The sequence below is a fragment of the Pteropus alecto genome, unplaced genomic scaffold, assembly GCF_000325575.1.
Source record: "Pteropus alecto unplaced genomic scaffold, ASM32557v1 scaffold38, whole genome shotgun sequence".
NCBI lineage: Eukaryota > Metazoa > Chordata > Mammalia > Chiroptera > Pteropodidae > Pteropus > Pteropus alecto.
Window position 1 is genome coordinate 8,571,207 of NW_006442512.1, and position 18,412 is coordinate 8,589,618.

Sequence of the window (18,412 nt, forward strand, 5' to 3'; positions counted from 1 at the left end):
AAATCTTAGAAAATCCATTAGCTTTTTTTATATTGATTAGATAGATAATAAAACCTCACAGAACATAAATACTAACATGTTTTTTGATGATTTTGGCTGATATTCTTGAAAAGGGTGAAATTTTAAAATGAAAGTGGCTTTATTTCCTAAAGGAATGAAAATATAATTTGATCTATGCTAAATAGAATCATTTAGATGCCATATAGGATGCTATCTTATAGTGATAAGAGAAAATGTTTGTAATTCCCATGGATAATTAAAACAAAACTTTTTATACCATGCAAGTATGGCACTTTTTTATTTTTAAGCATTTATAAAACTAACACAAGGCGATTTTAAAAAGTTAAAAAACATAAAATACATTGTTTTTTTTTTAGGTGAGGCAACCCTTGGTTGACCTCACAGATTGCAAGGACCTTGTCAGCTTACAATCCCTTATTTTTTTATTTTTATTTTTATTTTTTTTACGCCTACAGCACCTGGTCTTCCTAGGTGGTCTCCCATCCAAGTACTAACCAGGCCCAACCCTGCTTAGCTTCTGACATCAGACGAGATTGGGCTTGTTCGGGGTGGCATGGCCATAGAAAAAACATTGAATACATTTAACTTGTAGCGGTCATTATGTAAAAGAGGAAAAAAATGGACTAATAATTAGATAAACATAAAATTTTGAAAGCAACACTTAAATGCTTTTAAGAATATGCCTTGAACATTTACCTTCAAGATCTTGTCTTCGTTGTCTAGGACAGTGTAACTTCAGTATTTAGTGCATACTTACTAAATCATTATAATAAAAAGAAGTCAAGAAAATTGTGACATGACTATCAGAGACTATGCTCTGATATATTCAACTAGGATAATTTTTTTAACAAATCAAAGTTATATGCTTTAGGCAGTACACATACTTTCTACCTTGCTGCAGTCCCCACCATTCTGTGTTGCCTTATAGCCTTTTGTTTCACTCACTTTCTTAACCTGCTGATCTTCAAAAGTATTGAGTCTGTAGTCAAAAGTATCTTGTACTTTGCTGATATGGCTCTAACTTACAGAATATCTAAATCTGGTCACAAAATCAAGTATGTTATTCATAAATCTTGAGCAATCTGTATACATGGTAGCAAAATAGAATTTTATTTATTTATTTATTTTTTTGCCAGCTAGAATTTTTGGCAAATGAATATGTTTCATTTGTCTAATTTTTCTTGTTTTTAAATAAATCAGAAAATTTTCAAAATACATATATAATGATAACATTTGATGGTCATGTAAGTTCTATTCACTTGTTCTTGTTACCAATGAAAGCTATTGTAGCAACCTGCTTTTATCACAGTGGTACATTTTATCCACTCATTAAAAACATAACAAATATGCAAGCTGTTCCCTGCCACATAAAAGAAAGAAAAGAAAGAAAAAGGAAGGAAGGAAGGAAGGAAGGAAGGAATTTAATATAAATTTTAAAAATAAAGCAATAACAAAACCAAAAACATTTTTCCCCTCTTCCATTTTTAAAATCTCAAATTCTCTATTTTATTTATTGATTTACAAAGAAACCAGCACCTCAGAGTATAACCGTATTTGGAGATGATTAAGGTAAAATAAGGTCATTAAGCACAGTCTTAATCCAATCTGACCCACGACCTATAAGACCAAGAAATTTGGACATACTGAGACACCAGGATGTGTGACCACAAAGGAAAGATCATGTGAGGACACAGAGAGAAAGCATCCATCTACATGTTAAGAGTAAAGCCTCTGGAGAAATCAAACCTGCTGACGCTTGATCTTGGACTTTTAGCCTCCAGAACTGTGAGAAAATAAACTTCTGTTATTATTTAAGCCACCAGTCTGGTGTTTTTTTCAATGGCATCCCTTAAAATTAATACAAATATGATACCACCATTCTAATTCAATACCACAGAGTTAATTTTTTCCAGTATTTGTAACTCTTTTTTTAAGCAGTGAGAAATCTGTCTCCCATTATCATTAACATATTTGCATATTTAATAAATCTTCCCATGAAACCAATCTCTTTTCTCTGCCTTCACACCTTTTACTTTATAGATGATCTCCTCACTCTACTTAGAATACTATGTGAGACAGCCTTCCTCTCCCTTCTTGGGCTCTGTTATCTCATGCTATCTTTGCTGTGATCCTCCATTTACCCTGCTCAGGCTCTGATAACTCAAATCAGGCCATCCTTCTGCTGTGGTGCCCTCTTCATGCTGCCCTGGCTCTGATACCACATGCCAGGCCACAAACACTCTTCTTACCTGATTTATTCTGTGACACCTTCTTCGAGTCACTGTGGCCCTTACCACCTTCTCTAGCCCAAATTATGTCCGTTTAAGACATAGTTTTTAATAAAGGAAAGCAAGAGAAGAGAAAGAGCTAAAACCCCACTTTGGAGGAGTTTATAACTTTCAATTTAACAAGTAGATCTAAGTATTAAAGCAGGAGGTACATGTAATAATAACTGTCAAATCAATGGTTTCACTTTATTTTTTTTTTATCTGGCAGTTTCTGAGAAGGTAACAATCCTAAAACAGAATAAATTTATGCTATCAATACATTTGATGAAACATAAGCAGAATTTTTAGGAATTATCTCCCATTAGGTTGTATAAAGGATTTGAGAGATTTGGGGTTGATCAAGGAAAAAGATATGACCATGAGATGGTCGTAACAGTTTTACTGGGTGATAATGCCTTAAACAGTTTTGTATGAGAGAGGAGTCATGAGGGGAAGTCTCTCACAGCAAGAGTCTTTCCAGAAACTAGGTGGTGCAGGGTCTCTCCTCAGAAAGGGAGGAGGACAGGAGAACTCTTGGGAGTGAAGGGGATGAAAAAGGACCACATGTCTAGATGGTGTTACTCAGCAGTGTGGGTTATGCTGAAGGGCAGTTTCTCCAAAAGAGTCCTCATCAACAACCAGCAGCTGTTGATGTTTTGTAGGGTACATAATGCATACAGGCTCTAAATAGCTAAAAAAAAATCTGCTTTGTTTGGGCTACTTTTTTTAACAATTGAATGCTGTGATATAATAAGAAATATACATATTTGGTGTCTTCCCCTGCTTCCTGATACAGGGTTCTTAAAACTTCTGTAATTTCCTGAGCAGTATGGGTGTGAGGAATATCTTTTGTTCTAATATTAAATCTTGGACCTCAGTCCTGACACAAAGCTGTTAAGACCTTTGTAATTTCCTAAGTGATAGAGATGATAGAAGCATGTTACATAGATATCCTAAACCCCATGGAATTTCCTAGGTGAGAAAGTGTCTTTTATTCCAAAGAAGCAATTCTTGGTGGACACCTGAGGAGCTTCAGGATGGATATTGGCCACCATAAAGACCAGGCTTTAATTAGGCTTAGAACTTTCATTCCTCCCCCATCCCCACATCCTCCAAGAAAGGGAGAGGGGCTCGAGATTGAGTTAATAATTGATTATGCCTACATGATGAAACCTCCATAAAACTCCTAAATTATGGGGTTTGGAAAGCTTCTGGGTTGGTGAAATTATCCACATGCTGAGAGGCTGGAGAATCCCAACTCCACAGGGTCACAAGCAACTGAGCTTGAGACCCTTCAAGATGTTCCCCTATGTACCTCATCTATGACTGTTCATTTGTATCCTTTATAATAAATCAGTAAACATAAGTAAAGTGTTTTTCTGAGTTCTGTGAGCTATTGTAGCAAATTATCAAAACAATGAGCTTTTGAGCTAATGGGCCTCTGCCTGAAGTAAAGAAATAAGCTGGGGGCCAAAACACAGTGAACATCCTTGGTTCATTTATAAAACAGGTCATGAGATCTGTGAAAGCAGGTACCATTTCTGCTTTTTCTCATTGTTTTCTTCCTTGTATGTGCTATATGATGCATGCACAACAATAATTTATTGAATGGTTGTGATAATGGAGAATATAAAACAAAATAAGCATTGCTGAGTCACTTAAAATTGAGTTGGGAGGCCATTGAGGAAGTGAGACCTATGCATGTCTCATGACTCAGTTCTCAAAAGTATTTTCAAGCTGCTGACCTGTTGCTAAACTCAGCTCAAGGCCAAACAACAGACATCCTGGATCAATAAGTGCTACATGGTCCATACAAGTGCTATATGGGCTTTGCTTCCTCTTCATCATGGTGACCAGACCATCTATTTTCTTCATCTTGAAAGGAACCATTACATTTTAACAAACAGCTTCTTCCATTTACACAATGGCCCTGACCAATACCAACTGATCTAGCCAATACCTTTCATTTACATGGAGGACCTTAATGAGAATAACTCATATGGTTTTGCCCTTAATAAACCCCACCTTTCTTTGTTCCCTTTGGAGCATGCCTTAAGTTGCTACTTAAACTATGCCCCAGATTACAATACTTCCTTTGCTCGAATATACACTTATTCGTTTTATATTATAGCCTAAATACTTTTTGTTGTTGTCGTTAATAGTTGGATGATGTAAGATCATTCATTTTTTAATACTAAAACATCTCAGTTTATATTATCATCTACTTTAATATATTTGTGACCTTTTTCATGATTTGAAACTTGAATTATTCTCTTCAGGGCTTACTACTAGGCGTGCTGTGGTCTGAATGCTTGTGTCTCCCCAAAATTAATATGCAGAAAACCTTATGTCAAATACTTAATGGTGACATTATGAGGTAAGGCCAATAGAAGGTGATTAGGCCATGAAGGCAGAACCCTCATGAACAGGATTAAGTGTCCTTATGAAAGAGGTCCCAAAGAGCTAGCTCATCCCTTCCACCATGTGAGGACACACCAGAAGTCTACAACTGGGAAGAGTGCCCCCACTCAATTATGCTGGCACCTTGATCATGGACTTCCAGCCTCTAGACTGTAAGAAAGAAATTTCTATTGTTTATAAGCCACCCAGTCTGAGGTATTTTGTTATAGCAGCCCAAAAAGACAAAGATAGAAAATTGGTACAGAGAAGTGGGGATTTAAAGTAATAAATACTTAAAAATGTAGAAGAGGTTTTGGAACCGAGTAATAGGTAGAGGCTGAAAGAGTTCGGAAGGAGAAGAGAAGAGCTGGAAAGTTTCAGTCATCTTAAAGAACACCCAAGTTGTTGTGAACAGAATGCTGATAGACATACAAACAGTAAAGGCCATTCTGATGAGGTCTCTGACATAAATGAAAAAATATTGTTGGGAACGTTGATATAAAGTGGCAAAGAGCTTGGCTGAACTGTGTTCATATTCAGGGTTTTTGTGAAGGCAGAACTTGTGAGCAATGAAATTGGATACTTGACTGAGGAGATAGCTAAGCAAAGTGTTAAAAGAGCACTTTTGTTCTTCCTGACTGCTTATAGTAAGATATGAGAAGAAAGAAATGATTTAAAGACAGAGTTATTAATCAAAAAAGAAGCAAAACAAAAATTCAGAAAATTCTCAGCCTATCCATATCAAAAGGAATAAAAAAAGCTTGTTTTGGAGAGAACATGAAGAGTGTAGCTAAATTTGATAAGGATATTAGTATGGATTGGCCATCTCAACAGAAACTAGGAGTTATTCAACAAAATAATGGAAGAATGACCCCGAAGACACTTTGGAGATTCCCAGGGCTGCCTTTCCCATGAAAGGTGGAGAGGAGAGTGCAAGGACCTACAGGGCAGAGAGATTTCAGGGCAGAGGAGGGGTCGCTGCTGCCTGGACATCTCACATTGTGAGCTCTAATCTGCACTCCATTGCCATACTCCTTGACCATTACAGTGGGCCATGGTGCAGCTTTTACTGTGTCCAATAAGCACCAGCAGCATGGCTGCCTCCGCCCTAGATTTTGAGGGATGAAGCAGCCTGGAGTCACGGGTGTGCAATCCATGCAGAGGGCTGCTGCAGGAGTGGGACCATAGGTGAGTCTTCATTAGGGTAATGTTCAACAGAGTTCTGGGGGTGAGCTGCCTCCCCAACACAGAACCACCTTCAGGACCAAAGTACAATTCCAGCTGGGGAAAATCACAGCATGGGCTGTGCCCAGCAAAACAATTCAGACAAAGTGGCCAGAGCTTTGGGGGCACAGTCCTTACTCTAGTGTGTTCAGAATATGTGACTGCAACCCCATTGGGTCTGGAAGGTGAGACATGCACCCAAGGAAGATAGGGCTTTGTATTGTTTGCTTTCATTAGGTTTTAGAGTTACCTTGGACCTGTTACTCCTTATTTCTTTTCTACTTCTACCTCTTGGAATGGGAATATCTATCCTATGCCTGTCCTACCATTGTGTTTTGGAAATACCTAATATGTTTTATTTCCCAGTTTCACAGCTAGAGTCTCATCCATATCTGATTTAGCTGGTATTTAGATGAGACTTTGAAGTTAAACTCTTGAGTTGATGACATGCGTGAAAGACATGAATTTGGGAAGGGGGCACAGTTGGAATGCTATGGTCTGAATGTTTGCGTTTCCCCAAAAATTCTTATGTTGAAAATCTAATGGTGAAAAGGCCTTACCTAGTATTGAGTATTCAGTAGATCAGGGATTCCCACTTGTTTTGTAAGGAGAAGTAGTCTTTCATTTCCCAAAAGCACTATCTTCAGGGAAACAATGCTGTCATTCACCAGTGTCAATGAGGAAATGCTGCTACTGCCTCCTGCCACACCTATGTAGATACTTTGAAGAGGACGCATGTCACTTTGGCATATAGCCTTGTGCAGAACCTTTTTCTTTTCAGGTATGCCAATTTAATTTTCTTAATAATACCCTGTGCGCTATTTTTCAGTTATTTATTTTCATCTATCCTCTCTCCTAAACAATGAGCTGTTGAGATCAAGACCCATGTCTTAATCATTTTTGCAGATACGACATCTAGTTTCCTGATATGTTTATGAATGAATGAATGAATGAATGAACAAAGTCTATCAGATGAGGCTTCAAGATTAAACGATCAATTTCTGTAGGCTAAGATAAATGTTTGAAGAATTATTTAGTGAACCTTGACCACAGGACAAATAACATAGATTAATATTTCATACATCTCATTAGTATGGGATAAAGTTTCTAACCTGAATGCATTATGATGGAGTATAAGACTGTCAAAACTCTGCAATCATAAATCATGTCTAAGTTATGCCCTTGTCAGAATTCTCTCACTTATTCTGATAAACTTCAATGCCAAAGCTACTACCAATGCATAGTTTCTTCTAGGATAAGAATTTATTTGTCACCCATATCTTGTAAAGGTTACTAAACTTGAATAAAACTTGAGTTTTAGTTCAGATGATCAAAACTTAGTTTATTTTGAGCTAAGAGAGCAGTTTCATCAGTGAAAGAGTGCGGCTCAAATGCACTATGTATAAATTTACAGCTCAGTAATTACATAATTCTAGGTAGATATTTCTCATTAACAGAAAATCCATTTATATGACTCTTAGAGAATGAAACTTAGAAATAGTCTTATCTGTGGTACATGTACAACAATATTGGAAGGCATTTAATTTTTTTATTGCAACAAAATACTAGAAACATGAGCATGACACTTAGAAATTTACAAAATAGATAATAGATTTTATGCCTGACCAAAAAAAAAAATGTATTTTTACAGCATAACAAAAGCATCTGTAGCTTAAAAAAAATATGTTAAATAGTAAATTAACAAAATTTTAGTGAATAAAATTTAGAGAGAAAGTTAGCTAATTTTTTGGAGGTATGTTTTTATCGCTGGTTAAATTTTCTTATAATTCTCATGAGACAGTGGGAAAATAATATAAGATACATAATTTGATAAGCTATTGCATTCTTAAGCAATTTTATATTTCTGACAAAGTGATAGCTACATTAAAAATTGAAGCAAATGTTAACTGAATTGCAAGTCTCAAAAAACACTTTTTAAAGTATTTATTATTTAATTCAAATTTAAACATTAGATTATTCAGATATTGAAATGTCCTTTTATAAAAACTATATCCTATGGTTTATAGGCACACACATTTCTCTGCCACAAAGATGATAAGAATATGAATTGTAGCAAAATGAGTATATAAATATGAATTGGAAAATAAAGAGTTCTTGATAGGAAAAATATGTGTCACTGAGTTTTGCAAAACTATTCCATTTAAAATGGCTATTCTAAAATAGACAAGAAGAACCTCATCTTAAGTGAAAACACATACAGGTAAAACGCCATCTAAAACAGCTTATTTCTTGACTTTTTGCAAATAACATGATTTTCATTATTTTATATTTCCTCTTGACATCCAAAGCAGTTTGATTCAGTAGCACACTTTCTTCATTTGTTTAATATCAATCTAGATAAAATTTGAATTCCCAATTTCTAGGCTCCAGTCAGAGAGCTATCCTTGAAACTTGTTGGCTATTTATTTTGATTCTCTGGAAAACTACATCCACTAGAATGACTTCTATGAGGTCAGAACTTTTGAATATTTATTTACTGCTGCTATAACCAAAAATTAAGAAAAGAATCTAATGCATAAGAAGTATTCAATGTGTATCTGGTAAATACATTTTCTACATGAATTCTCTTCTGATGTAACAAAGATCAGGGACTCTTTCCACTCCATTAACACTAGTCCAAAGCAGCTTAAGCTAATAAGACCTAGAAATGTAAAGATGTGTAACTTTGAGAAGTCTAAAGATAGAACTATCTTTTCAGCTGGATCCAACTGAAATAAGATTATCAGGGCTTTCTTTCACTCTCTGTAGTTTTTTCCCTGGATACATTAGCAGGTCCATCCATGTGGCCTCACAGGATATGCACTGCCCAATTCTAGAAGAGATAATACATATGGGCTGCGATGTAAATGCTAACCCCTTAAGGTATGTGGTGTACAACCTGCAAAAGTATACAAGGTAGTGTAGGATTCTAGAATCATTATTTCATTTAGCCATGGAAAATGGCTGTTAATATTGGTGTTAAACAATATTACTTAATATCAATAGAAAACTTTTTTTGAGTGTGTTTGTGTATATGTGTGTGCACAAACACATGCCCACATGCATAGGCATACTTCCATGCCTACATATGTGGTGTATCTCAAGATAAGATTCTGATTATTCCTGGACCACATTCCGCATTGTCTTCAGATGAATGGAATAACTAGACTTATTTTTCCACCCCTGTGGATGGTGGATAGAGTGTGCTTTCAAAATAAGGGGAATGGAAGAAAATCCTGAATCTGGGGGCTGGGAGGAGTAAGAATACTGTCTCCTCTTACAAATGATATCTGCTTCTAATTCTTAAGAATTAAAACAACCAGGAAAGGTCTTTAGTGCAAATACTTAAGAATGAAACTGCTAACTAATTAGGCTGAGTAGATAATATAACATATTCCAAGCTACCAAAAACATCACGTTAAATACAAAGTCAATACAATCGGCTTTATAAAGAAGTGATGATAACATATGTGTAGTATATATGTATATATTCATTGAGCACAATGCTAGTTATGAAAAAATATAGTGATTACAAGTATTATTATTGTCAAAGTAATTTCAAATAACCAATGTGTCAATAAGGTAAATTATGGATCTGAAGAGAAAGACTGATACGACACTCTCCTATTTTCTTACTATTTCTCCCATTTTTTCTTTCTCTGTCTTAGGTTGCTTTTGATTCCTTTTCCTCTCTAGCACAATAAATATTCACACTTTTATCTCAATTCAGTTCAATTCAATTCAATTCAATTCTATTTCTATTTCTGTTCTCAATTCTCAAAGCCTATTCTAAATCTTCTTCTAGCACTACATGCTCTGCCTTATCAACTTATGCTAATTTAACCACACCATACATACTGAAGATCCTGTATACATACCACATTAACTACAAATCTTATCTGATTCTGCCTGTAATATGTTGTTAGGATCATTCTATACCATTAGTTGGATTCTAGATAGTCATTTCTTGCCTTGAATATTGAAGTGGTTTTTAAAACAATTATTGCTTTGCTCCCTGTCTTCAAATTTACATTCCTCCTACCCATTCATGCTGTTGCAGACTAAAATTTAAAAAAAAAATAATAAGGTCATAGTATTCTTTGATCCTTAGGCTGGTTCTCTAATAGCTGGAGAATCAATCCTCAAGTCTTAAATGTGAAATTTAAGGATATTTGTAGTTTAGGTTCAACCTGCCTTAGATCTAATTTTTTTTTTCAACTCTCTTTCATTTGTTCTACACTCTGGCACATACATTAGTAGACATTCCCTGAGTCCACTATGCCCTGCAAGCAACCCCATGAATGGGACTTGAGATGACCCTTTGCTAGCAGGGCGTCCAACTTGGGTCCATAGAAAATACTCTGGAGCTGCAGGTTATATTTGATTTGTTCTCAAATCAGTCTCCCTTTAAGTTGGAATTAGACTCTAGTTTTATAAGTCTGCTAACCTCACAGAAAGCATATGAGGCTCTTCAATTGTCTCTTTAAATCTCCTCTCTCATCAGAGGTGTAAAGAGAAATAACACACTCTTCCGAATAGCTGGGAGTGGGGGATGGGGAATGGGATAAAGTGGTTGCAACCAGGCAGAGCTTCCAAATTATTTTCTTCAGTAGTCCTGCATTACCTATTTCATTGAATCTGAGAAGTAATTGACTGTAAGATTCTCCAATCATTTATATTTCACTTAGGAATACAACATGCTGCAAAAAAGAAAACAAAAAAAAGAAGAAAAAAAAAGAAAAGAAAAAAGAAAGATGTGCTACTGATTTTAAGATAATTCTTAATTTCAGAGATGTCAACATAAACACTCACCCTTCTTCTTTGGGGCATAGATGTTAAGGGTGAGACTTACGGTCCACTTCTCTCTTATACCCTGGAAAGAGCTAGAGGCTTAAGAGTCATCTAATGGCCTTCTCTAGTCATTTATTTCTGCTTCAGCTAAAATTTTTATTTTAATATTACTTTATATGTGACATGTTACACTGCAGTTCCTTCTTCATCTATTAAAATGCAGATAAAATATAAAATTTTCTAGGAAGCTTTCTCTCATTCTTCTATACCAAACTCCTTCTTGTTGCCAGGAAGAATCAACCACTTTTAAAAATTATTTTATTGTTTTTTGTTAATACCTATTTTTTTTTTTTTTAAATTTTGACAAGGGAGCCAAGAACACTCAATGAGGAAAGGATAGTCTCTTTAACAAATGTGTTTGGAAAACTAGATAGCCACATGTAGAAAAATGAAGTTGGATTCCTATCTTACAGCACTCATAAAAATTAACTTGAAATGGATTAAAACTTAAACATAACACCTGATACCAAAAAACTCCAGAAGAGAACTTAGGGAAGAAGTTCCTTGACATTGGTTTGTCAATGACTTTTTTTTTTTCCTTTGGTATGACATTAAAAGAACAAGCAACAAAAGTAAAAGTCAACAAGTGGGACTACAACAAACTAAAAAACTTCTGCATAGTAAAGAAACAGTCAACAAAATGAAAGACAACCTATGAAATGGTTGCAAACCATATTCTGATAAGGGGTTAATAATACAATTCAATGTCAATAAAATAAAAAATCCGATTAAAAAAATGGGCAGAAGAACTACATAGCCATTTTTTTTTAAAGATAGAAAGCCAGCAGGTACATGAAAATATACTCCATGTCACTAATTATCAAGAAAATGAAAATCAAAACCACAATGAGATGATATCTCATACCCGTTAGAATGGCTATCATCAAGAAGATAAGAAATAACAAGTGTTAGTGAGGAAGTGGAGAAAAGGGAATTTTTGTACACTGTTGGTGAAATGTAAATTGGTGTAGCCACTGTGGAAAATAGTATAAAAATAAAAATATTTATAAAATAAAAATATTTATAAAAATAAAACTACCATATGACCCAGCGATCCCACCTCTGAGATTATATATATTTAAAGTAAATAAAAACAGGATATTGAAGCAATATCTGCACTACCATATTTGTTCAAAATAGCTAAGATATAGAAACAACCTGTACCTGTCAACATAAGAATAGATAAAGAATATGTGATACATATACAATGGAATATGATTCGACCATGAGAAAAAAGGAAATTCTGCATTTTGCAACAACATGGAGGAAACGACGTCAGTATACTAAGATAAGTCAGAAAAAGAAAGACAAATACTGTATGATATCACTTATATGTAGAATCTAAAAAAAAAAAATGAACTCATAGAAACAGAGAGTAAGGTAATGGTTACCAGGGGATTAAAGGGCAGGAAACTGAGGAGCTGTTTGTAACTAGTAGATAAATAAGTCCAGGAGATATAATGCACAGTCTAATGATTATAGTAAACAATCCTGTATTACAATCTTCAGGCTTGCTAAGAGATTAGATCTTAATTGTTCTCATCGCAAAAAAGAAATGATAACTATATAGCTTGATAAAAGTGTTAGCTAAGGCTATAGTGGTAGTATATAAGTGCATCAAATCAAAATAGTCTACGCCTTAAACTACATGTCAATTATATCTCAATTAAAACAAAAACTTATATGTCAATTATATCTCAATTAAAACAAATACCTATTATAAAACATTATGCTAACTGTGATTGTGTTCATGTCTGCTAGTTTATTTTTTCTGTTTTTAATGTTTAGACTACTGCCTGTTTAAAGCTCTATATTTACTGAATGAATGTGTCAAAAGTTATAAAATAGGAAGCCATTTCACTATTTCAGACATGACTTAGAAAGGTTTTAGTACTTTCATGTGATCTTTACATATCTAATACCTGGTCTTTAAACATTCAGATTCACAAAGTTGATTTTATTTCACCCAGACGTAACTGGGCTTTGTGACAACAAATATGCTAAATTAAATCCCGAAAGACTGCTTTTCATTCTTAAAATGAATTAGTTTCCAGTGGCAAATATAATTGCCAAGTGGACAAAAACTTCGTATGACATTGTCAGACTATTCCTTCACTTTTAAAGATCTCTGCAAGAGAAATAAAATTACAAACAGAGGCTGTTTTCCAAGTATCATGAGCAATAGGTCATCACACTGGGTGCCTGATAAACTCTGGTTAAGTTTATCAAGAGGATAAGAATAATAACCTTCGTGAATTGGACAAGGTGTTTTCTACCCTGAATCTTGCTGAAGAGATATTAACACCTTTAAGTAACTAGAATTTTCTTATGCAGATTACTAGTTCTCTTTTTTGTCAAAATAACAATTACCTAATTTATGTAGCCAACAGTTCTGTTGGTTACAGTGTTCAGAAACCCCCAAATTTAAAACATTCTTATTAAGAATTGATTTAAAGATTGTGTCTTAGAATATGATAATGTTGCAAATCATGAGTATATTTTTCATGTGTTAGTGTTTATAGTTTTCAGCTTTAGAGGAAGATTTTTACCTTAATATTTTTGGACCCCAACTGGAAGGATATATAAAAATTGCAATGCACGATAACTTAAAATTATATCCTACAAAGAAGAAAGAAAATGATTTACACTGTTAAGACTGGGTTGCAATATAATTATTATGGGGTAAAATGACCAAGTATATGTTTAGACTAAGTAATAGAATATATTTCTTCACTAAAAAATATGTTGGGTCATAGAATAATTTCTCTTGGGAATTTCTGTGGGTAAAAGCATTATATCTGCAGTATTTTCTTTTCACCTGAGCTAGTGACTCATTGAATTCTAGATTAAGAAAGAAGTAATCCAAGAAAAAGCCATGATAAATCTAAAATTTGATTTTATCTATTATAAGAATAAAATGATTCACTAGCATATTAGGTAAACTATGATAATAATTCTTGGCCTATTTTAGTTAAGTGTATTCCAGTTTTTATCTAACAACCAACCAAATAGCCATTTCTAAACCAAGGTAGCTAGTTTTGTATTTATTTTCTTATGAATATATTCATTCTAATTTCAAAAAATGTGCCTCAAGTAAAAGCATAAAGAAATTTACCAACAGACTTCTTCAGATGTTTGAGTCAAATAATTGTAGGTTTGTTTTGATATTTTAGTACATGAGCCAAATCAAATTAATTTGTGATATTCTCACCATAAGACTGATACAGTATTACACATGACTTCTCTCTTAGATAAAAAGAAGCAACTTTTCTTTTAAATAGTTTTATAGTAATATTCATGACTATATATTTTAAACATGCATTACTTGTAAAAACTAGTCTGAAAATAAAATGAGATCACTGCTGAGGCTTTAGAGAAGGAAGCTGTTTTATGTCTGTTCTAGTTATAACTAGCCATATGCTTCCAGCTAGAAAACTCCTGTGGTCACAGCTAGATCTAATCCATTGGGTTATGTTTCTATATGGAAAATGAAATATCTTTTGATATCCTCTACATGAATTATCTCTACATTGCTCACATGAGAGATTTTTTTCTTAACTGACACTAAATAAATAGAATTTTTTTATAAAACAAGTTTCTGCCATTTTGTCTTAAATAAAATTTCAGGAGAAAAGATATCATTAAAAAACAGTAGATTGTATATGAATAAACTGCCATAACCTTAACATCTCTTTTTTTTCTTTTTCCAATGTTTTCAATTTAAAATATCACCATTCTTACTCCACAGAGAAAAAGTAATTTCCTTCACAAATGTTGTTCTTGTTTTCCAAAAATTTATTATTTTTAAAGATCAAAGGAATAAGAAGTGAAACACTCAGTAATATACACATTTCTCTCATATAGTTTCCATCGTTCAGTTTAGTTCCTTATATTGTGATATAAAGATTTTTAAACTATTTTTTCTTTCTGTTCCTAGAGTCTCTATATATAAAGAAAGTGGCCATTAGTCACTATATTTTATTATGCCTACATGGTCTTTGTCTTTCCTACAGTTCACATCTTCTTGAAAGTCAACAATTGATCTATTTTAACACAATACACCATTGATATTGGTCAGTTTAAAAGAAACATACTCATTTTCAAAACGTTGCACCATGGTAAAATAGATATCTTTTTATGTATTTAAACATCTGTCTCTGTTCTATGAATAAAATGTTTGTCAGATTTATAGTACAAAAAATAACTATAAGATACCTTTTTATAAGATAGTTTTTTATGAGATCATGATTAATTTAGTTTATTTTGTATTTTTGTTTTCTTACTTTAAAAATTCTTTTTGTCCATATTGTTACGAGACGTAGAAAACTCAATTACAGACTTTTAAAATATACAAGAAAATGTTGATTAAAAAGCAACAGATAGCTGTTGCTGAGATTAAAACTAAACAGAGATCTCAAAATCTAAAGCTGATAGTAAAAATTGTTCGGTCAATGTGTAAAAATTTTTAAATAAGTTAAAGGGAGGAAAAAGTTAAGTAGAACATTTGGTAATCATAAATAAGAAAAAAAAGTTGTTTGAGCTTGATTTTTAAACAAGTATACATTCAAAGATCTTTCGTTTATTGACACAAAAGGTTCTCTCTCAAGTTGCTTAACCATAAACCAGATTAGGTTTAGATTTAGCATCACAAAATTACCATTATTACTTTGATCTTAAAGCACTATACTTGTTTCCTAATATTGGTTTGAGCACTTAGATAAATTTTAATATAAGATAAATGTCATACTCTAATCTCATTTTCTGTATCACCATGAGAAGTAATGTTTTTGATAGACAATAACATCTTATTCAAACACTTGAATTTTCTGTTTTGCATTGTTTGATTATTTAGAATAGCAATATAGAATAATGATAAGATAAAACAAAGAAGTTTTACATGTACTTGAAAATTATTTAATTTCATTAAAATAACTAAACTATGGGTTCTAAAAATTGCTGAACTTTAAAAGGCATTTTCTAAACACACAGAGTGCCCATCTTACAGAAGCCACTCAAAAATATTTGAATGAATGAAGACAATTTTTATTATGGTTTTATGGTTTTCTAACGTCCCTAACATCACCCTCAAGTTTGATGATTCACTCAGAGGACTCACTATAGTCACGTAGTAATACTTATGGCTATGATTTATTATAGTAACAGATTTCTAAGCTAAAACAGCAAATGGAAAAGGTGAACAGGGCAAAGTCCAGAGGAAACCAAGCACAAGCTTACAAGAGTTCTCTCCCGGTGGCACTGTAAGGATGAGCTTCATTCATCCACCCATCAGTTGTGACAACAGATGTGAAATGTTATCTACAAGGGAAGATCTCTTGAGACTAGAAGTCCAAAGGTAAGGATTTTATTGGGAGTTGGTCACATGACTGACCATAATCACTGAAAATTTATACTCCTAAGGGGGAAAAAAACATATGTTCAGCATAAACCTCATTGTACAGATTAGGCATAATGAGCCACTCTTGTCATTCAGCAAAATTTTATATCACTGTGAGAAACTGTTTCCCAGCCAAATTACCAGCCTATATCTAAGGGCCATTCTGAAAACCAAGCCTTTCTAAGGATAGTAGTCTCAGGCCTGCTATGTTGTTTCCTGCACTTGGATAAAAACAAAAAGTTGATGTCAGCATCTGTATTAAACATTTTATAATGAATATTGTTATGATTTTCTTATCAAGGAAGAAAATGAAAACTCAAATACTATGTTTAGAGCTGAGATAGTAGATGTGCTAGATATCTCCTACTTTTCTCTCCAGATTCATCTTCCACTTTGTGTCTCAGAGACATCAATGTGGAAGAGACTGACTGATGCTGTGATAGGAAGCAACACTAATCCAGAACAATCTCTCAGAAGGCAATACTGAAATCTTCTTTGAGAACCATGTCAGTAGCCTCCTTTCTGAGGAGTAATGACATATTTGTAAACCATGCCACATAGTAAGATCATTATTACTCAAATTATCACTGATGATGCATGAAATGGCACATAGGTGGAAGTCAAGATAAAGTAGCTATGGCACTTAGTTGCTATGGTTACAAAAATGACTATAAATATTATAGCTTCCTTTGATGGCCTTACAGAATAGAGGAAGAGAGACATTAATATCTGTAAATATCCAACAGAACACAAACGAAAAATCAGAAAATGTTGAAAGTGGCTTTAAAAATCTCATCTCCTATTGCAATAAGGTGTAAATGACTGAAGATTGTGCCCACGTCTTGATTTTAAGAATTACAGAGTTGCGACACCAAATGCTCAACTATCCCTGGACTTTAAGCAAAGGTAAGGGAACTAGAAAAAAAAAGAGTGGGGCCTTATGATACATATTTTGTTGGGGACTTGATAGGAGACATGAATGAATGAAATCACATGAATGAAAACTTTACCCGTGAACCTCTCCAGCTAGTAGAAGCAGCTGCTATCTGCACCCACTCTTTTTAAGAATACCAGCCTTCTCCATACAAGTCTTTTAATAACTGCATCTATATAATTCACCACATATGGAGATATACACTCACCATTGTACCATGTCTTCTGTCTCTTTTGTTCAGTGGACAGACATGACTAATCATCTTATGTTATCTTATTCCATCTTATTTGCAGGAAATATTCAGTCCTGTTGTCAATTTCAAATTTCAGACTAAGATTTTCCTATAACCAGATACAAATTTTATTTTGTTTTGTTTTGTTTTGTTTGTAAAGGGATGGGTATGAATACAAGGTCTTTGTTGACTGCATTTCTTAAGCTTGAGTTATGTTTTTAGTTTCAAAGAACTCATGCAGATATCTTTTTTCTCCTGGACACTCTGAAAATGTCTTCTCTTAGTGAAGTATTTCATGGAAATGTTATTTACTAAGCTAGTACTGTGGTATTCTGTTCTCTGTTTCTCTGAGACATGTTTGTGCCCTGGCCGACTTCTTGTGTGTTCTGATGGAGCTGCATTATATCTCAAGTTATCTGACAGGAAAATTAAATTCTACATTGGGTCCAACCTCTAAAGAATTATCCCATGGAACAAACTTATGAAGGCCACATTATCATCTGTGGAACACCATTAAACACTCCCTTGAATGGACAGTAGCAACCTGAGATTTGACGCTTTAATCACTGTCTTATTGCCTTGTTTTCTCTTACATTGGGTAAATGTTTCCTTTTTAGATTTCACAACTCCCTGAAGGTATCAAGGGTACAAATGAGTATTCACCTGAGTCTTTTTCTCTTACTCTGATGTGAGTTGAATTTAACTTATTCTAAGTACCAGGGGACCATATTCTCTTTAGAATTTTGCTTCTACAAGTTTAACATGTATCAGAATCACCTTGGGGACTTGTGAGCCATACCCCCAGGAATTCTGATTCAATAAGTATATGTTGGGGCCTGCAAATTTTGGTTTCTACCAAGTTCTCTGATAATGCTGATGTTTCTGGTTGGGTATCTCACTTGGAGAATCACTGCTCTAGAATGATGCCTCACTTCAGCTTTAAGAACATTATCAGAATTCATTCTGATGAGTTTCAAAATTAAAATAGGGTCCTGCTACCTTAACAGTGTAGTATAGTTCAGTTTGTGTTAAATCTTAATCAAATCTGAAAACTGGTTATGGGGGTTCTATCATGCAATCAGTGTTTT

At 33.9% G+C, this 18,412-nt stretch overlaps 1 pseudogene; it reads right to left on the bottom strand.

The window, feature by feature from the left end:
• Positions 1–467: 467 nt before the first annotated feature.
• On the bottom strand, positions 468–586 carry LOC112471751 (annotated as a pseudogene).
• Positions 587–18,412: the final 17,826 nt, after the last annotated feature.